The following is a 22,657-nucleotide window of genomic DNA, read 5'->3' as shown; positions in this document are numbered from 1 at the left end:
TATTTTCCATATTTCAAAGGTGGAAAGCCTTTATGGAGAATGAAACAGGTACCAAGGTTAAATGCGTCAGATCCGACAATGGAGGCGAATATTGTAGCCAAGCTTTTGAAAGCTTTTGTGCTAGCAATGGCATTCGGAGGCAAAGGACAACCCCAAGGACACCTCAACAAAATGGGATTTCGGAAAGGATGAACAGGACAATCATGGAACGAGCACGAAGCATGCGGCTACATGCAGGCCTACCGCTTGAGCTTTGGGCGGAAGCTGTAAGTACGTCTGTGTACTTAATCAATCGGTCACCCTCAACGGCATTGGATGGGGGAGTTCCAGAAGAGGCATGGACAGGTAAACCGGTGAATTATGCATTTCTCAAAGTGTTTGGGTGTGAGGCTTTCATGCACATAGATAGAAGCCTAAGATCAAAGTTAGATGCAAAGTCCAAAAAGTGTTTCTTCATTGGCTATGGAGAAGGAGACTTTGGGTATCGCCTATGGAATCCTGAAGATGGTAAAATCTTAAGGAGTAGGGATGTAATTTTTAACGAACAAAATATGTACAAAGATTACTTGGAAAGAAAACAAACAAAAGAAACAGGTGATGAGTACATGGAGCTTGAGGACGGTGAAGACTCAAGGACTGCAAACGGTGACAATGTGCAACAACGTCAACCAAATGAGGAGCCTCAACCTATTCCCCGAAGATCTACAAGAGCAAGTAGACCTCCAGAAAGGTTTGTTCCTTCCTTCAACCATCTCTTGATCTCAGATTCTGGAGAGCCGGAATCATATGAAGAAGTTATGCAACATGAATCCAAAGAAGAATGGACGAAGAGCATGCAAGTGGAGATGGACTCACTACATCGCAACCAAACATGGGAGTTGGTTGAGTTGCCTAAAGGTAAGCGAGCACTTCAAAACAAATGGGTGTACAAGCTAAAGGAAGAAGAAGGTGGGAAGAAAAGGTACAAGTCTAGGCTTGTGGTAAAAGGTTTTTCTCAAAAGAAAGGTATTGACTTCAATGAAATATTTTCTCCTGTTGTAAAAATGAACTCAATTAGGCTTGTCTTAAGCCTTGTGGCTGCTCATGATCTAAATCTCGAGCAAATGGATGTAAATACGGCATTCCCTCACGGTGACTTAGAGGAGGAAATCTACATGCTTCAACCAAAGGGGTATGAAGTAAAAGGTAAGGAGGAAATGGTTTGCATATTAAAGAAGAGCTTGTATGGTTTAAAGCAAGCATCAAGACAATGGTACTTGAAGTTTGATCGATGGATGTTGGATCATGGATTCACAAGATGCAACTCGGATCACTGCGTCTACACGGAGAATTTGGGAGATGGGAAATTCATCATCCTAATGTTGTATGTTGATGACATGTTGATTGCAAGTGCTAACATGCAGGACATCAAAGACCTAAAAGAGGAGTTGTCCAAATCTTTTTCAATGAAAGATTTAGGTGTTGCAAAGAGGATACTTGGTATGAAAATATCAAGGGACAGGACGAAGAATACAATAAAGCTATCTCAAGAAGATTACATCAAGAAGGTACTAGAAAGGTTTGCAATGCAAAATGCAAAACCAGTTTCTACACCTTTGGCTGGTCATTTTAAACTAACGAAGGATATGTGTCCAAAGACACAAGAGGAGATAGCCTATATGTCTAAAGTTCCATATGCTGCAGCGGTAGGTTCTCTAATGTATGCTATGGTCTGGACAAGGCCAGACATTGCACATGCAGTGGGAGTTGTGAGTAGGTTCATGGAGAACCCAGGTAAAGAGCATTGGCAAGCTGTGAAGTGGATACTTAGGTATCTAAAAGGGACAACAACAAATGCTTTGTATTTTGGAGGAACTGATATTTTTCTAGAAGGGTATGCTGATGCAGATATGGTAGGTGACAAAGATACTCAAAGGAGCACTACTGGCTATGTATTCACGATTGGAGGCACAGCAGTAAGCTGGGCTTCAAAGCTGCAGAAAGTGGTTTCACTTTCTACCACGAAAGCAGAGTATGTAGCAATGACGGAGGCAAGCAAAGAAATTATGTGGCTTCACAGATTCTTAGAAGAGCTTGGATTCAAACAAGACAATTGTGTCTTGTACAGTGATAGCCAAAGCGCTATCCATCTTGCGAAGAACTCAGCCTTTCATTCAAGGACAAAGCACATTGAGGTGAGATATCACTTCATACGCACTCTTTTGGAAGAGGGACAACTAAAGCTAGGAAAGGTGCATACAAGTGAAAATCCTGCAGACATGTTTACAAAGGTGGTCAACAAGGAGAAGTTGAGCTTTTGCTCATCTTCAATCGGCATTCAAGGATAAGAAGCCAGAATGGAAAGCAATCACAGGTTTGGTTTGGAGATTAGTCTCCAAGTGGGAGATTGTTAAGTATGGAGCCTGATTTACCCTTGTAATTTTCTGTGGTAAAAGCGCACATTTGTAAGGCCCCCATTATGAAGAGAAGCCATCGTGCGTGAAGGAAAATCACTCACCGGAAACCAAAATTTTCACAGACAAGAATCAGGGGCAACTTTAAAGGCTTCGGGGGCGGAGGTCCCCGAGACTTTTTTTTCGCCGGAATATTCTTTTTCGCCGGAATATTATGGCCGGACGGCGGTCGGAAAGTGGTCGGAAAGCAACCGGTCGGTTGGCCGGTGGTCGGAAGTCAATGGCCGGTGGACGAATTCAAAAGCGGACTTGCCTTCTCAAGGGCGGCCACACATGGGCGGATTGGAGGGTCCGATTTGGACTTATTCGCACAAGGGCGGCTACACATGGCTGTCTCTCATAAGAGAGGGCAGTACTTTTGGCCTATAAAAGGAGGCCATTTCTACACACATTTCATAGTGTGAAGTTGATGCAACAAGGTGAGTGTGAGGTGGTGAGAGTGAAGCAAGTCGGGAGCTCCATTAAGGGTATAATCCCTTTGTAAACTACTTCTTGTTTTGAAGTACTAAAGCCATTGAGTGGCTGCTTTCCCGTGGACGTAGCCCACATTGGGTGAACCACGTATATCGTGTGTACTCTCTCTCTCTCTCTCTACTCTATAATCTCGTGTATATAAATCTGTCTCTCTCCATTAAGTAATCTACTCAATTATCTATTTAGCTACGTCTTATTTCCTAACAGATTCTTCTTGTGGTGTCTCTGTCTCTCTTCTTTGTTGCTCTTGTAGATCTTGGAGCTGTTTGCGGAGGGACTCATTCTCCGTCCGTAGTGTTTGATTTTCTAATGTGAGCCTCTCCTCTGCGGCCAATGATCCCTCCGCAATGTGCAACCTTTGCACTTGCTCTAATCTTAGCTCTCTTTGTAAGCCTTCGGACCTGGTCTTCCAAAACTGGTACGATAGCTCCCTCTTGTTCAGTTCCTGATCTGCTAGCTCTAGGGGTAGACCTGAGTCTAGTGATTGTTCTTTCTTGGAGCTCGACTCTTTCCCTTAGCTCAATGAGCTCATCCTTAGCCGCCTCCAACTCATCCTCTATCCGCTCCCTTGCTTCCTGTGCACTTGTTACTTCTCTTGAAGCCTCGGCTAGCTGGAGTACCAAGCCGTCTCTCTCGTTTTCCGCGTCATAGAGTGATGCTTTATGACTTTCAGATTCAGTCATAGCATTCTCTAAATTTCTCTGCAACTCTGCTTCCCTTTGTTTGGCTGTCTCAATCTCTACTTCCTTTGCCTTGGACCTTTCTTTTATCTTGCTGAGCAGTTCATGCACCATGTGCATGTCTTTTTCATCATCATCTGTCAACTCTAAAGTTCTTTCCACCACCACCTCCACTGGCTTTGGCTCTTCTAGTACTTTCGGTTCGTCCAGTTTCTCTTCACTTTCTTTTTTACTCTTTGTCTTTTTCTCCGTCCCTCTCCGTTCATCTTGTTTTTGTAGGGTGATCCCATAAAGTGCCTCAAGGGCCTCTTCTTCGGTGTATCCTATCTCTACCAGATCCTCATAATCATTTCTCTTTTGCCGAACTGGATCTATCTTCTTTTCTTTGGTCTCAGCTTCTGGCTTTTCCAAAACATCTGTGTCCACCTCTACTGTGGTCTCTTCCACAATTTTTTCCGTCTTCTTCGGGCTTGGTACATTAGTCATAGAGGGATGTTTGTCCTCAGCTTCCTTGGCTTTCCCCTTGTCGGCTTGCCCATCTTTCTCTTGAGGCTTAGTAGACTCATCTACTTTCCTTTTCCCCTTGTCGTCTTTTTTTAGCTCAGCTTTTAATTGCTGTACCTCCTCTTCAGTGTATGGCTCGACAGGTTGCTGCTCCAAAATAGCCTCTGACTCCTCATAAGATTTAATATATTGATCGTATTGATCAATATGTGGCCTGGCCGAGCTAGTTCCGACTTTAGTGGGGTCTGGCACCCACTTTTCTTCAAAGTCACCCTTTAGAGCTCTTTCCGCTCTAAACTGCTCCACTAATCTTTCCATCCTTGTCGCTTTCCGACTTTTGGATTGCTTGGGAGCAACCTTCTTCTTTACTTTCTTCTTAAGTGGCTCGTCCACATCCTCTTCAGGTTCTGAAACTACTTCTAGTTTTCGGCATGCTCTTGTGGATGCCCTCTTGGGTACTTCGGGTTGTTCTTCCTCCTCGTCGGCTTCTCTAAGCCACTCATTCTGGGAGGGAGCCTTTGGCCACTGATCTCTAGCTTCAATAGCTTCATAAGCTATTCTTGTCATAATTTCCGCTCCTCCTATGTATTTTGGCTTCTCGTTGTGCATGGCAATTACTTGCTCGTGGATGTGTTGAGCGTAATTCACCTCTTTTGGCATATTGCTCTTTAATGCCCATGTGATGGTGGTCGCAATGGCATGGGGTGGTGTCGTATACTTTTGCGGTCTTTTACTGCAAACATGAAGAAATTGGTTGTACAGTCGGCAAAGGGTTGCCGCTCTTGGGTCCGCCATATCTCCATAGGTCGCATTCTGTTTCTTGGGCCCATAGACCTCTATGGCCTCCCTTCTTTCCCTGACCGAGCTCCCTTTGTTGTGCAGCTTCAATGCGTCTGCAATTAGCTGTGGAGTGATCTGTACTTCCACCTTCTCTCCATCCATGGCTGTCAATGTGGCTTTTCCATCCTTCTGAATGGATGTTGTCAACTCGTACACTCTTCTTGTATCCACACCTGATGGTCTCGAGGTGAAGAAACTGTGCAAGTCTGCCCTTTTCAGGTACCTACTCATGTCTTCTGACCTGCTATAATCTACCAATTCCTGTGGGATCATCGGTACATCCACCGCTTGCCCTTGAGGATCTCTGAAAGTCCCGTGGTAGATCTTTATTCCCTCTTTCTCCAATACTGCTTCCTCCACCCAAGTTTTGGTTGGCTTGAGGGTTTCTGCTGGAACGTCAAAGGGTTCCGCTTCTTCACTAGCATCTTTGATTGTCGGTCTTTTTCTCTTTGTTGCCGATGACTTGGTGGAATCCATGGATCCTGTAACTCCAATTTCAGAAGTTAGCATCTTTTTAGTACTGAAAGCCGAAATGAAGCTTTTAACTATCCAAATGACTTGAAAATTGAAACATGAGCTATTCAGGGCCTAAGGATGCAAGGTAGGTGAAAAAATATGCAAAATGGGCTCAAAATCATGCTGGAGCGCGTATGATGTCTTTTGTGTCAAAAGGACTTCATATTGGTTGTGCTTGTAGCTGATAGTGTATACATGATTATCATATGCTTGGATTTGAGTTTGGATCCCATTTGGTCAAGTTTTGGCCAATTTAGTCCAGTTCCAGCTCTTGGAAAAATTTTGAAAGGGAATTGGAGTTTATGATCCAAATTGGATAAAACTTGATGGTTCACTTTCAAATGGCATGTAGACCACTTCTGTTTGGTGGTTGAATCCCTGAGGTGCCAAAATCACATAGTGAGACATCATACGCGTATGATGTCTTTTGGTGTATTTTTGGACCAAATTTCTCTATAAACTTGGATTTGGCTTTAGATAGGCTTATTCAGTGGATTTATGAAGTTTGGATAGATTTTGGGCTAAAAATGGCTCTGGAGACATCATACGCGTATGATGTCTTTTTCATCAATTTTGCATGGGATTGGTTCTGTGGACTCCCCATGTACTAGTGAAGGACTGTCTCTACTCAAATCTTGGTTTGGACTTGAGTATGTTGGATTTGGGCCAAAAATAGGCTTTAGGTGAAGGATTTTCCCTCAATTGGGCTAATGGGGTGATCCTCTTGACCAAATGGTTCCAAATTTCATATGTAGCATGTATTAGATATATATAATGGGTGTATAATGACAAATGAGCAGTTTTGGCTCTGTAAGTGCAAATAGACATCATACGCGTATGATGTCTTTTGTGTCAAAATGGTGCTTTTTGGTTCCAAATAGCTTGTAGATGTGTTTAACAACAATCCTACAAAGTTTCAATGAGTTTGGAGTTATTTTGACAAAATTAGGACCAAAAATCAATTTTATGGCCTACTTTGCGTCTTTTTGGTTTTCCTTGGGTTTTCTAACTCCAATTCTCATGATACTTGGTTCATAGGATGTGATTAACATGTGGAATGAGGCTATGCACTCAAATGTTGAAATGGATGTGAAATTCATGCTGTGAGACATCATACGCGTATGATGTCTTTTCTTGAAATGTTGGTCCTTTTGTGCAAAGAATGCTTTGTGCTAGTGCCCTAAGCCCTGCTAACTAGTTTTCAACGTAAGAAGTCATCAGTTTAGCTAAAAAGCCCCCTTATAGGCATTTCAGTCTCCGAAGTCGTCTTTTTGCATTGGAGTTGAATCTCTTCAACTTTTCTTCTCGAGAGTTGCATTTCCACCTCATTGGATATGTTGAAGCCATCTATTTGGTTGAACTTGACTTTGGCTCCCCGTTCTCCATCTTTCTCCATTTGGTTGCCCGAAAGCGTCTTTTTCACCATCGGTAAGTGAATCAGCTTTCTTTTGGGTTTTGCTTGCAAACATAAGTCATCAATAGTTACTTGAAGCTGCTTGTGAAGTTTCATTTCATTCGGTCGTCAATTTCAGCCGTTATGCCAAAATGACGCTTTGTGTGTCTGTTGTCGAATCGGTTGTTTTGACCCACTTTTGGTGGTCCAAACCTGGAGATACTCCATGGTTGCATTGCCCGCGATGTTGTTAAGCTTCCTGAGAAGTTTTGTGTCGTTTCAACGACTTTTTCCTGTTTGCCTCTTGCAGGCTCTGTTGACCTAGGGTTTTTCCAGTCGTTCTTTCTCGAGCTTTGAGTGTTAGAAACCCATCTTCTATACTAGGGTAACCCACCTATAAGTTCTTGCAAGGTTTGGTTAGTCGGTTGTGCCACTACCTAGCATTCTACCGCATTCCCCGTCTGCTCTTGTTTCTTGGTTTTGCTCAGTTTTCGTGACAAAAGTTAATGATAAGCATCAAAAGCTTATGGCAATGAGTCTACCTCTCATGTCTGGTGTCCTCTGAGCTCTCGTAGCAGTCGTAGAAGGCTGTAGAAGGTTGGATGCTCCTGTGTGCTCTTTGCTCTCTCCAAGTGAGTAATAGTGCAAATGAGCCTGTAAGTGAAGTCAAAAATACTTAACTTTGGACTTCCTGGATCACTTGTTACCAAATTTGACATGTGCTCCTATCTCGTCATGAAATGCACTTTAGGATTTGAAATTTCTCAATTTGGACTCCGTTTGACCTTTTTCTGAGAAATCTGTCCACTTTGCCAAAATTCTGTCATTTCGGGCTTTCTGCAACTTTTCCCGAATTGTACTCAATTTTTACCATGGGTTGCCCTTGTCATTAGGATCATCACCATCTATTCTTTTCTTTTTTCTGATCTCGTTTCACCTGCTTTTTTATTTTTCTTTTACTTTTATCAAGAAAATCATAAAAAATAAAGGAAAATAGCAAATTGAAGCCAAAAAATTCCAAACATACACAATAAATAGCTGGTAATCGTGTGTATATGAATATACACTTATTTGTGATTTCTAGACTTGGATTACCACTTTTTAGCTCCAAAAACACTCTTATTTAGTGATATTTACACGTCTAGAGACCCAAATTCATCATTTGATCTCTTCTTGTTGCAAAACAAGGTATATAAGGGCATAAATATTATCAATATCCGCAATCAAACATAAAAATTGCAAAATCATGTAAGACACTGCCCTTGTAATATAATTTTTGTTTTTCTTTGTTTTTGTCGCTTGTAGCTGCTTTGTAGCTCATGTATACCTGTATACCTCCCCCCCTCCTAGTCTGAGTCCTCCTGGACGACTATGAAGAGTCTGTGGGCGAAGCATTGTAGTTGTTTTGGTCATAAGTTCCCAATGCAATTGTAGAGCGATGATACAACAATCTTTCCAATAAAGCTGCTCTTTGTTTGATTGAAGGATTGGTGGTCGGGTTTTGGGTTGGTTTTGGCACTTCGGTAGTAGAATCAGTAGATGGATTCTTCGTTACCTTGTTGTTCTTTTTCACAATCCAAATATGCTTCCGCTTCGCTTGTGCTTGCCACAAACTCTTTGCGACCCAAACCTGCTTTGTTCTTTGTGTTGATTTCCTCGCCTTGAAATACCTAGGAGTTTCCGTGGATTGTAGTGAAGGGAGTTCCTGTTTACAAATCCTTGGGATCCAAATTTGCTTGCTATAGCTTTGTGCCGTCATGAACTTCTTTGGAATCCAGATTTGTTTCACTGTCCTTGATTGTCTGGAATCACTCTGTTGTCTGGTATTGAAGACTCTGTTTTCCACCTTTGTGTTCTTTGGCACAACCTTTTTTGGTCTCCATACCAACTTTGACTCCGTTTTTTTCCCAAGGTTGAGCTGTTATATTATTGCTTGTCTTCCTTATCCAATGTTGAGAGTTCCTCGTCGAAGAGCAATCCAGTTGTATAGAAACTTTTGGTTGCCATTGCTTCTTCTTTTTCTCTGGTTGTTGTTTACCTTTGTTCTTGGATTCTTACTTTGGAGTTGGCTCTGCTCCTTTGGTGAACTTAACTGATTGACTTTCACCTTCGTATTTGATAAGCACTGATTTAGAACTCCAGTCAATCATTGCATTGTATTGCTTCTGCCATGGTTGTCCTAGCAATAATGGATGTTGTGTAGCTTGGTCTTCAACCATGTAAAACATATGAGGATACACATACTGGTTAATCTGTATATGTAAACCTGTGCATCCGACAGTTTTGATTGAATTCTCAGAGTAACTCTTTAACTCTTGCTTGGCAGTTTGTAATTTAGTGTCATTTGTCAATTGTCTGTACAAACTGAGTGAAAGTAGGTTAGTTTGAGCTCCTGAATCCAATAGTGCTCTGGCTTTGATTTGGTTGGTTCCTACTTTGCATTCAATGATGGGTTCTTCTTTGTCATTATCCATTTTTGTTATATGACTGCGTTTATTCGTATTGCTCCTTCATTGCGCTGTTTCTGACGTAGTAGTCTTCTTTTCTCCATTCTTTCCTTCGCCTCGGCTTGCGCTTCCTCCACAATCTTTTTCTTTTTCTGGACACACAGCTTTTCTTGATGTATTTTGAGAAGCATGTCTTGGGTTAGCGGCAAAAGATACTTTTTCACTCTGCATCCACTAATCCAATTGGGCATTTCTTCTGTGTCTAATGTAGCAAGCTTGACGGCTCCACTTGGTGATAGATTTTAATCACCAGAGGTCCCATCCCTCGCTTTTTAAGCTTCTTAGCATGTGTTTCAGAGTGTAAACTAGGATATAGTCCCCAACCTTAAACTCTTTAGTCCGCACATGCTTATCAAAAAATTCCTTTTGTCGCCTTTTTTGAGCGTAGATAGAAGCTACTGCTTTTAGGCGAAGCTCGTCTAGCTTTCCAGGTCATCTATTCTATCTATCAGAAAGCTCGTGCCCTGTCCACTCTAGATCCTTAGCCACCCTTAAGGTTGAAATCAAGAATTCTATTGGTAAGATAGCATTTAGCCCAAAAACCATGTTTATATGGGGTCGTTCCTATTGATGTTTTATATGCTACCCTATATGCCCATAATGTTGAATGCAACTTCTGGTCCCAGTCAGTTCTCGACTCAGATACAATCTTCGTAAGGACCGTGCATATGGTTTTGTTTGTTGCTTCAGCTTGTCCGTTTGCTTGTGGATGATACGGGGCTGATTTCCTATGGATTACCATGAATTCATCTAGAAGGATCTCTATCACTTCATTTATAAAATGTGTGCCTCGATCACTCACAATTTCTATTGGCAATCCATATCGTACAAAGACGTATTCATATAGAAATTGTGCCGTGGTCCTGGCATCTGCTTTTTGAGTTGCCTTTGCTTCGACCCACTTTGTTAGATAGTCTGTAGCCACAATGATGTATTGTGCATGAGTCTTATATGCAGGAGGTGAAATGGGTCCGACATAATCAATCCCCCATTTTGCAAAAGCTCTTGCCCCCATCATTGGTCTAAGCGGCATATCATCTCTTTTAAGTGGTACTTTGGTCCGCTGACAGTCATCACACCGTTTAACGTATTCCTCAGCGTCCATATGTAATGTTGGCCACCATATTCCTGCGGCTAAGACAAGTTTTGTTGTCTTATCACCTGAGAAATGGCCTCCACCTACTCCTCCATGAGCTTGCTCCAGGATTATCACATACTCAGACTCTGATGCGCAAATCCTAAGCTGGTTGTCTTTAATCTCTAGCTTCTGTCTCTACATTTTCTGACGAGCTTTTGACGTTCCTTCTGGGAAAGTTCTATTTGTGAGATATTCAACAATATACTGACTCCATTCTGGAGCGATCATTATCTGATATAATGTCGAATACTCTGCTGGCGGTTTTGATGAACATACAATACATACATACAGTGACATATTCATGTACGCTTTCTTTCATTCCTGGCCAATAGACTCCCAATTGTAACAAATTCCTATATGTGTTCCTTCTTGAACAATGAAATGCACATTCCTGAACATGTGCTTCGCGCAGATATATATTATATTCCTCAGGATTGATGCATAGTCGTAAAACATGATCATTTCCCAATTGATACAACCTTCCTGCAATCAATTGAAGATTCTTGGATTGCTGAATAGCAATATGTTTGGTTGTATTCTCTTCTATCGAACTCTCCTCCATAGGTTAATAGGTTAACGACATTTTGAGACCACTTCGGTATCATTTCTATGTTGAACAGTACGCGTCTGGCATGTCGTCATCTACTCCTATAGGGTCTTCTCCATTCGTCAATCGCGAAAGATGATCAGCTCTAAGATGTGTTTTTCCTTTCTTTACTACTACCGTGAAGTCGAATTCCAGTAAGATAATGAACCATCTCACTATTCTCCGTATTGCATGGTTTATTCACTAGGTAGAGCAAGGCTTGGTGATCCGTAAAAAACACAAACTTGTTGGCTAGAAGATAATGCCGAAATTTCTTCACAGCATATATCATTCCTACCTCTCGCTCTGTTGTGGTGTAATTCTTCTCTGCATTGTTGTTGAGCTGTCGACTGGCGTAACAGATAGGAAAATCCATGTTTCCTTCTTCTGGCTGAGCCAGAATGCATCCTATTGCATATGCCGAAGCATCTCTATATGCACATGGAATATCTTCTCCCAATCTGGTGATTTCAAGACTGGAGCAGTAATGAGTGCCTCTTTCAATTTCTTGAATGATTCCTCACACTTCTTCTGTCCATTCAAAGTTCACTATTAGCCTGTAAAGTGGTTGGCCTATTATAGCGTACATGTAAATGAATCGTCTATAATATCCGCAATGTCCCATAAAGCTCTGTACTTGTTTCGCATTGGTTGGTCTAGGCATATCCACTATAACTTTTATCTTCTCTAAATCCGTGGATATTCCGTTTTGTGAGACAATATGTCCCAGAATTCTGCCCTGTGTCGGACCATAAACACACATTTCTCAGGATTGAGACAAATGCGATATGTCCTACATTTCTCAAATACTTTTCTTAGGTGTTCTAGATGCTCATCTCTCAGAGAGAATGTACACATAAGTCATCCATGTATATTTCTAGAAACAACCTTAAGTATTCTTTGAAAGCATGCGTCATCAGCCTCTGGAAGGTTGCGGGAGCATTGGTTAGACCAAAAGGCATAACCCGATAAGCATAAATTCCCCACTCCGTTGCAAAAGCTGTTTTATGTTGATCTTCCAATGCTATGGCTAGCTGGTTATATCCTGAAAAACCATCAAGAAAGGAGTATGCTGTTTTCCCCTGATACACGCTCTAGAACATGATCAGTTATCGACAGGGGATAATTGTCCCTGATGTGTTGCAGCATTCACTTTCTTTAAGTTGACACACACTCGGAGTTTTCCGTTCTTCTTGGGTACTACCACAATCGGAGATACCCAATCGTGTGTGTTCAATCTCGTATATGAATTCAGCTTCCATTAGCTTATCTATCTCTTCTTTGATTCGCTTAGCAAAAGTATCATTATATGTGTATGGTCTCTGTCTGCTAGGCTTTGCGTTTGTTTCAGTGGGATTGTGTGTTGGCATATCGATGGGTCAACTCCCTTTAAGTCCTTATAAGACCATGCAAACACATCCCTTACTCTCTGAGAAGACTCAAAAGTCTCTCTTCTCCTCGCCTGGAGACAAATCTGTGGCTATGTACCGGTCTAGGTGGCTCACCTGGAGCTGCTAAATCAACTTTTTTTGCATCCTCCGGTCCTTCATAAGATTCGTTCTCCTTCCTCTCTCGAATAGGTGGGTTAATACCACCTTCCTATCCTCTATTGTGAATTTCCTTGTAGTGAGAGGGAACATCCATGTTTTCCTTGATTTTTGGCGTTTTCGTCCTCTCCACTCTCAATTTCTGTCGTCCCAAACTTCTTTCAGAGTTTTTCTTGAGCTCTCTGTACTTGTTTTCTACTACGTTCTAACTTGGACTCCGTGTGTTCTCTGTTGCGCTTGTTCTTTTCTGATTTTTCCTGTTTCAGTTTTCGTTTCATATTCCTTTGAACTCTGATTTCTTGAGCATCTTTTGTCTTTTCGTAAGCTCTTTTGATCATTGCCTCTCATTCTTCCAGAAATCTTTGCCTTAACACAATCTTCCGCCTTTACTAGCATTAGGAATTGATTTTTTCCTCTTATTCTATAGGCATCGGATTGGTTCTAACCCCTTTGTTTTTCTCTCTTGCTCTATAGCGTTTCTGGCGTTGTTTAGTTTGGTTCGGAAAATCATAAAATCGGACATCCGTTTTTCTTCTTCGTTTCCGCTTGAATTGCCTTTGACCGTTGACTTTGTCTGCTTCATTTCCCCACTCTGGATGATCGGAATGTCGTGAAACACCTTCTTCTTCATCTTCCTTTTCTGTGTATCTTTCTTTTCAGTTTCTTTTTTTTCAGTTCTTTTTCGAGTACAGTTCTCAACATGAAGTACGGAACCACGTCGTACCCGTCCTTGTCGCAAATTTTGTTGTGGGACCATCCGGAATTTGCACAAACATCTAGGGTTGCTAGAATGTGTGTCCATTAATGGTTCTCCCGAAAAGGGTTTCTCTGGATAGGGTTCTCAACATAGCCTTTTCGTCTTCGAATGCCCTTTCTAAAATACTTCTTCCGTTATCCACATTTCGAAGCTCCACACATCCATAACTCCCTTGGGTTTACCTAACCAAGCTGGAAATTCGGATCCCGCCAAAGTAGCTGAATCAAACTCCTCTACCGGTGTCGGTTCACATCTTTGTAGCTATGGTCTTTCAGGTTCACACGTGTAGTGGTTTCCATATTTCTCAGTATATGTGATCGTAGCCCCAATCCTGGACCATTTTCAACTGTCTCATGAATGGTCTTCTCCAGTATGATATCATAGTTATTCTCCTTGCCAAAATCGACAATAGCAAAAGTATGTTCGTATTCAATGCCGCAAGAAGTCACTACAACTTTCTCTAATAACCCCATAGGTTTCTCCATGTGTCCCCATCTGCTAATGGAGTTTCAACCTAGTCTCCTTATTGCTGGTTTCCCCCATTTTTTTCCAGATTTCTTTTGTAGCAATGGCTACCCCCATTCACCATGTCTAGTATTGCCATCGTGTTCACTCCTTGAAATTCAACTGGTAAGGTTGTATTCCCCACTCTTCACCTTCGCAATACTCTCCGACCTTGTTTAAGGGTACAAGCTTAGCGTTCTTTTGTGGTTTGCTCAGCTCCTTGTATATCCTCTTGCAGTCTCGATGTTTGGGTCTTTTATATCCCAAATTTCTCCAAGCATTTTCCTACAGTGGTCCACATATGTGGTCTTAGCCTCAAAAGCTCAGCTAGAGTGATAGTGCATGTCATGGTGTTGACAAGATCTCTATCAATCCTTGCGAGTCCATGACTTTTTCTGATGAGATCTTCGTGAGGGACAGTGCTCTAATCTCGGATTTTGCTTCATACTCTCCTAAGTAAAGTTTGCCTCTCTCACTTGTTTCCAAAATTCATTGTAATCCTCATCTCTTCCGTAAGACCTCTGTATGACTGGATGAAAACTCTCTATCTCCTGATCGGTTGTGTTCAATACTATGCGGTCATCCTTGTGTGTATTTTCAGGCTTTTGTGCACTGGGAGTCTTTTCAGCTACCCGTGAAATGATAGTCTCTTGCTGAATTGGGTTTTCGTTCCACAATTCATTGTTTTCTTGGTGGTTCTAATAAGGCTTGTGCAGTCTCGATCATTCTCTGGCACATTTCAAGTCTCTGCTTTTCCAATTCCGCGTTTGGGTATGTCATCCACCTCTGTTCTTGTGTTTGGTTGTTCTTTAACCTAGCTTCGTAAGCTCTCATCAGTGCGTCCAATGGTTCGTGTACTTTGTCGACTAGCACTGATCCCCCTGAGCTTAAGCTCGTTGTTTCTTTGATACTCTTTTGTTTCGTTCTTTCCGGGCTCATCTCTCGTTTCCCGTTTTGACTCTCAAGTTTTTCTAATCTATCTTTAGTTTGCTTTAGTTCCTCAGCTAGAATAGCGTCTTCACGTTCTTTTCTCAACTTCATGCGTGCTTTTCTAGCTTTCCATGTGTTTCTCTGACTCCGCGGTCCTTGACTAACCACTTCAGTCGCTAACTTTCCATTCTCAGGTTCTCTAGTGGTTTTCTTAGCTTGAGCTCTAGTAACAACTTGCGTTGGTATCAGAGTTTCATTTTCAGACCCACTGCTGGTAGGAATAGTTTCTAGCATATTCAATGTCGTCTTTTGCACTTTGTTTGGATTCTTTGAACAATCCTCAATGAAGTGAGTAACCCCACACTCAGTGCAATAAGCGTTAATTCTAATGATTTCCGTATGTGGACAAACATTCATCAGATGGTCACCTCCCACACTTGTAACAGGGTCCTAGTGCTGGTCTTGGTCCCACTTGATTCGTCCTTTGTGGATAGGATGGTCTTTGTCCTGTTAACCCTCCATGAGCTATGAACATCAATGTTCTTGCGTCCAAATTGTATCTCTCTTCATCAGAAGCACTTGTAATTGTGGTGTTCCAACATTCCCAATCATGCCCCATGGTTCTGGTTGTTTGGGTTCTTCTGGTGGGTAATACACAGTTGGAGACATGTGTGCACCAGATTCTTCATAATAGGCTTGAACAGGCACTAAGGCTTGTTCTTCCTGATTCTCTAAGGTTGGTGCATATCTAATGCCCACTGGTCTTGCTCCTGGTAAAGGTGGTTGTTGTCCCAATACCGGTTGCGGTCTTTCTATCCCCATAGGTCCTGGTACATTTCCCGTTGGGTATCGAGGTACTGGATGTACCTGAGGTGGTGCTAATTGAGCAGGAGGTGCATACTGACGCTCCCTTACATACCCTTTGTTGTAATAGCACTCCTCTGTTGGATGGTTTGTCCATTTTTGTTCAATAGCACACCATTTCAGTGGTTTTGGCAATGGTTTTTGTTATGGTGCCATCCTTTTTAGAGCATCTTCTATCATTTGCTCTACATTTGGCATGGTTGTTGTTTGAACATTCTTTTTAGTGGTAGTCTCGCTCGCTACGGAGGAAGAGCTACCGGATGCAAAATCTGTATCCGCTGACACCTCTCATAAACCGTACAGTTATCCACTAAGTACAATGCTTCTCTCGTTACTTGCTCGAAACTTGTACAAGCTTTCAAGTGCAAGTCCTTCTTGAGAGTTGATGTTCTCAACTTCAATAAAGAGAACAGATAGTCTGTCATCTTGTGGTCGTTCACTTGAGAGTGTCGTTTCTCAGTCCCTCAATAAAGAGAACAGATAGTCTGTCATCAAGATTCTTCACTTTTTCGTGTTTCTCTCTGTTTAAAAAGCATATATTTGTGACACCGTATTGTGTTAATCCCTCGTTTTGAGAATTCCTACAGCAAACTCTCTTAGCAAATGGTCAATGTCATGGAATCCCCTCTGTTCAGTGGTTGAAACCATGTCAATGCCGTACCTTCTAGAGTAAGGACCAAATCCCTCGTATTGTGTATGGAAATCTGTTATCTGCTCAGTTCTTAAGACTTGCTTAAAGAGTGACACATGTGCATACGGATCTCCTGAACCACCATACTTCTTTGGCATACACTTGGCTACTTGAGATGGTCTCATTCGTCTATGGTCTGCTACCCAATCTCATTGCTCCTGTGTCCCGGCTAAAGCTTTCTCTAGCATCATGGACTTCATGGGTTTACCCTTGTCGGTTCCTGCCCTGAGTCTACTACTAGGAGGTAAATGTGTTGGTTCCGCTTCGAACCTTGGACCTGGAGTGGTATATGTGGGGATTGGAACTGCACTACCTTGATTCGTATCCATTGACTCTCTGGAATGTAATGACCCCATTGGTCTGGGCTTCGAGTACTGAGGTTGACTGAAAGAGTCAGCAACCTGAGTTCTTTGTCCTCCTGCTGTCATTGGGTTTTGCACTCCATTTGTTGGTGCTAGTCTTTGTGAGCTAGAAGTAACATAATACTGATGTAGTGGTCCCCCAAAGTATGTATATCCTTCTAATTCTTTCTTGCCCATTGTTGAGTATTGCCTCCCATACTTGTCGTAAGCGGCAATTTTCACTTCCGATCCCTCTGTGTAGGTAAAGACATAAAGTCTTTTTTGGTCTGTCAACTCTCCGGTGTAGGGTTCTTCACATATATAATAGAGATCTTGCTCCCCATTATTATATTTGTATAGCCCCACATAGATGTTATCAGGGTTGATCCTTGTAGTTTCATTCTCTCTTCTTAACCTCGCATCAGGGAAGTTCATTATTGGTGCTTTCTCCTCAAGTTCTTCATCTACTTTGGCTTTGGTGCCCATCAATCCCCACTTGTCCACAATGTTAGGGTTTAGGACTACCAAGTACATGGTACCCTCGTCATCTAGATATCTATCTCCGCTATAGCTCATAGGCACTAAGTCCTTGAACTCACTAGGTCTACCTTCTATCTTTACACAATAGCGGTCCATTCCATCTTTGTAGATCTTAGCACCTTGCTCATTGTCGTACTGGTATTTTATGAACGATAGCTTCATTGTGGCGGAAGGGTTTGATGATCCTGCTGCCATATTTTCTCTGTTGTTCAGGTTCAAGTGTTCCAAGTGTTCGGTGAAAATCTCGTAAGATCTCTCCGAAGAAGTATCAGAAACACTTCCTTCAAAGATCGGCTCTAATGGTTGCACCCAACTTTGGTTTACCAAGTTTTTGTGGTCAGAATTGATCCAAACTGATTGATACTTGGTCAATTGTTTAATCTTGTCAGTTGGACAACTTCTGTTTCATCAAGTGAGAATTTTGTTGCAGTTATGCTGAAAAAGACATTATACGCGTATGATGTCTTTTTTCACAGATTTGGACTATTTTGGTTATGCTCACTCTCAGTAGCCCCCTTATGCTCTGTCCACTCACAAAATTCAGTTTGAACTCTGTTTGAGCAAGTTATGGCTAATTTAGGCTTTTCTTGGCAATTTTCCACTTTTGACTTGTTTTGGGTCAATTGTGATCCAAATGGGATGAAACTTGAAATATAACCTCTAGACAGCTATTACAATGGATCTGTGTCGGCAAAGTATCAAAATATGTCCAAAATTAGGTCAAAGACATCATACGCATATGATGTCTTTTTCATCAATTTGGGTCAAGACTTGATATTTATGCTTTCTACAGTGTTTGTAACAATCTTGTCAGGTCAGATATCAAAAATAAGCAGTGGATGTGCTAAAAGACATTATACGCGTATGATGCCTTTTGTCCCAGATTTTGACTATTCTTGGTTTTAAGCCTTCTCCAATGTTTATAATTGAGTTTCAAGTGTTTTTGTCAAGTGTTTTTGTCAGGTTTGAATGTAAAAACAAGATCTGAATCCAAAATTTTCTATTCTTTGCGTTTCTTGGACTCCAACTTGTCTTTTTGGGTTTCTTTGAGTGTTAATGCTCTTGTTTTAAGTTGAAATTAGGGTATAACCCCCCTTTTGAACACTCTGGTAAAGTCAAAATTTCTGTTTTGGTCTCTGTTTGGTCATTTAGACATCATACGCGTATGATGTCTAAAGTTGCAGATTTCCAGTTTTTTGGCACAGAATCCTTCCTAAAGCTTTCTCAAGTGCTCAGCAACTCCCAGATACACAGAAAATTTCTCTGACTTTTGTTTATTGCAAGTTTCACTACTAACTCGACGGTTTAGTGATCTAACATGCAATCAACCATATCAAGCAAATACTCCAATGATTACTAGCTCTAGATCAGGATCAAATGAAGTCCTACCTAAGCTATTCCTAATCATAAAATGGGTTTGGTAATTGTGATTTTAAAGAGATCCACTGCCACTCACGGACTAGCAAATTCTTCTTCTATCAACAACTACTCAACACCAACAAAACAACAAACAAATCTAAGCTAAACTAAAAATACTGTCAACACGGAAGACCCAGGAATACCCCACTTCCTACTATCTCTCGAGATCTTCGGAGTCCACCACTCCTAGATCTTTTCTAACTAAAATATACAAAGTAGTTTATACGACTCACCTTGTAGGATTAGTCTAAGGTCACCTACTTAGGGCTCTCGTCCCCGGCAGCGGCGCCAAATGTTAAGGCGGTTACGCCGCTAGAGGAAGCTAAATAGCGAGAACTCAACCAGTAACAGAATTTGTCAGACGAGGACGGAGCTTGACCCGCAGGCGCATGGAAACAACTAGGTGGGTGTCAAATCACCTACTCGACCTTCTAATGACAATCACTACTAAGGAAATCAAATCTAAGTTCTAAAATACGCAAGTGATTGAAATCCGTACTACGAACGAATGCTATACGAAACAGGATCTAGAATCATTGAATCGATCTCAAACTCAAGGGGAAGTCTATACACTAGGTAAGAACAACACCCTAAAGACTTGAACTGCAAAATCAACCTATAACCACTCTGTGCGGTAAACGCGTATGAAGACAGGCCGAAAAATACAGGTGATCGAAACTTGACCCCGATGGTACTAATGTGTAGCTCTACTCGTTGTGGTTCTATAGATATGCTGCACACTCCATTCCGACACACGAGTTGGAAGAAAACTCACACCGAAGCTCGTAGGAACTTACCACACATAGAAGCCGATAGCGCGCACTCTTGGTATCTGTGCGTAGCTCTCGCCGTTGCTAGCACAATGGCGGTGTCGCTTCTCCAATGGCGGCTCCGTAGCTCGCGTAGCAAGTAGATAAGACTCTCACTCTCTCTCTCTCTCTCTCTCAGACACAGTCACGGCGCTCCAAAAAACTCACTTTGATTAATAATCTCCCCCTTAGGTTACAAAAACTTTGGCTTATATACCTCAGCCTTGGAGGTGAGAACATCTCTAACTAATTACATCAGCAAGTGAAATTACTTCGGGATTACAAGCTGAAAACTCAATTGAGTCCGGTTACTTAATGAATGGCTCAAATCAAAATTAATGTCTGAAAGACATTTATTACAATCAATGGTTACAAAATGATGAGTGTGAGAAAAAATGTGGGTGTGATCCTCTGCTGGCTCAACACCCCATGATTATTTCATTATGTTTAGCACGTTGATTTATGCACATGATGCGTTTATGATCACATACGTGCATAAAAAGCGCTTTTTGTTTCACGTCATAAAGGCGATAGGAACATTTTGTCTCTTTGATGTCATGTGAAAATCACACATGAGCTAAGAGATATGATCAAAAAACATCTTACTGCCCACTGCACAATCAAATTTTTGGACTCCAACCTCCTTGGAGAACCACTATGTAGATTCATCGGATGGTAAAATCCACTTAACCAATTTAAAAAATTGATGAAACTTGATGATAAATGTATTTAGGTCTCCATTATCACCTCGGGAATGAGAGTTATTAATGGTTTTATAACTGGTTTTACCTATACCTATAGGGGTGCTACCAAGGGGAGGTACCATATGAGAGTTATTAATGGTTTTATAACTGGTTTTACCTATACCTGTAGGGGTGCTACCAAGGGGAGGTACCATATGACGTTGTGAGTTAACCGAGCTGTTTTTGTATGATTTATGGTTTGTTTTGGTGAGTTTATTTTAACTATTAGATGGCCATAAACTTATGTGAGCGTACATGGTTAGACATCCTGAACCATATAGGCAGATATGATTTAAGTGGCTTTCATTTTGGGATATCGTTTGTTGTGTGAGTATCATATGGGTAAAGTGATGTGATAGAGTGATAGTCTACATTATGGAGTTGAACTTAATGCATTGGTTTGAGGAAAAATACTTTTATTTGTATGTTATGCACGTTCTCGAATTTGTCAAAAAGTTGTTTTTTGCATATGTGTGAAGTTATGGTTTATGGTTCACCTAAAGGTCGAAGTTGTTTTGCATCATGTTCTAGGTCAAAACTAGCTCTATGTGCTAGGGAGGTGAAGTGCAGATGTGATGCATCAACTTTACATGGTTGGATATTGTCAAAAATTGGAATTTTATATCATGATTACGGACTCTTTTTATGCATGAGAGAATCATGTCTTAAGGGTCATATTGTTGAGATGTCGAGCTCTACACCTTGAGCTAGCTTCCACTACGGGTCTTGGCCGCTTACGGCATTTACTCATTGGCGCGTTAGGTGACCGACACGGAGGATCTCTGCCAGTGATTCTACAGCTGGACTACACTTATAGTGCCAGCCTAGTACGCTTCTAGCGAGTTCACACTTAGTGACCGCATGTACATATATGCTACTTTTCAGTTTTAGCACTTAGTCATTTTGTACTCTCTTTTCTGTGAAAAGAAGAAGAAGCTTTCCATCTCTGTGTGCTTTGTGCTTGTCTTGTGTAGCTCTCTTGCATCCTCTTTCTTTACAATTTTAACCAAGATAGTTTAGAAAGTATCACATCAATGGGATGCAAAACTCTAGACCGTGCTATGGGCCTATCGAACTGCCTACAAAGTCACTACTAGAATGACACGACCAGATGCCACAAGTTTTTCGGGGTTTTTCGCACAAGTTTCTGAACAGGTCTCCAAAGTACAGTATACAGAGATTTATTGTACAAGTACAGTGGTTGTATGTACGCTTGATTGTGGACACTCGTTGAGTGTAGAAAGCGTTACAGGTACCACGATAGCAGGTTCAGCAGATTTGCAGGTTTTTGCAGATTGCAGCTATTTTTTCTTAGTGCTTCAAGATGTCTGACGGTTTCAGTCAGATTGTCACTGAGAAGCTTGAGAAAAATAACTACCCTGCATGGAAGTTCAGAATAACAAATTTCCTAAAAGGAAAAGGTTATTGGGACTATGTAGAAGGAGACAATGAAAAGGAACCAGAGATTCCCGAGGCAAATGCTACAGCAGAACAAAGGAAAGCTTTGAGGGACTGGCAACAAGGCCAGAGCAAAGTGATGTATTGGCTTTCTATGAGCATCACAGATGGCATGATGGGCTATCTACAGGATGCTGAAACCCCCGCCATTGCATGAAGAAACTTAAGCAGAGTGTTCGAGGTGAACACCAAGGCCAGGAAGCTTCAACTAAAGTCGGAGCTAAATCAAGTTAAGAGGAACAACAACAACCTCTCAATCAATGATTATGCCTTGAAGATCAAGAGTATCATTGAGGCTCTTGGATCTATTAAAGTCTCAGTGGAAGACGATGACATTGTCCTTGCATGCTTGGATGGTCTAGGAGATGAGTATGTACATTTTAGGTCTTCCATGAATACAAGAGACGACATCACCGTGTTCCATGATTTGATTTCTATGCTTATTATTGAGGAGAAGAACCTTGACACATCTTCTTCTCATGGCAGAAATAATTCTGAACAGGCCTTCTATTCTAACTCCAACAGAGGTAGAGGTAGAGGTCGTGGTCGAGGCACAAGGGATTGCAGGGGCCAATTTTTGGAAGGCCAATCAAATCAAAACAATACAGGTGGCAGGGGAAACCGGTCTCGAGGCAGGGGGAGTCAAAGAGGTCGTGGTGCAGGATCAAGCAGGCAGCAACATACTCCAGATAGCAGAGAATGTTGGACTTGTGGTGAAAGAGGTCACATGTCACGTGACTGTCCAAAGGGAAAAGCAAGTGGAAAGAGAGAACAGGGAAACTATGCATCTACTAGCAGAGATGCAGATGACAGCAAAAACGAGCGCATGTTTGTTATGCAGCATGTAATGAATACAATGACTGCAGAGAATTCCACCCAAGATAATGTTTGGTATGTGGATTCAGGTGCCTCTAATCACATGACGTCTCGTGGAGAGTGGTTTAGAGATATGCGCAAACCAGA

Source organism: Adiantum capillus-veneris, chromosome 21 (assembly GCF_014529385.1).
Source record: "Adiantum capillus-veneris isolate H3 chromosome 21, ASM1452938v2, whole genome shotgun sequence".
NCBI lineage: Eukaryota > Viridiplantae > Streptophyta > Polypodiopsida > Polypodiales > Pteridaceae > Adiantum > Adiantum capillus-veneris.
The sequence above is the reverse complement of the archived record's forward strand: the minus strand, read 5'-3'. Positions refer to the sequence as shown.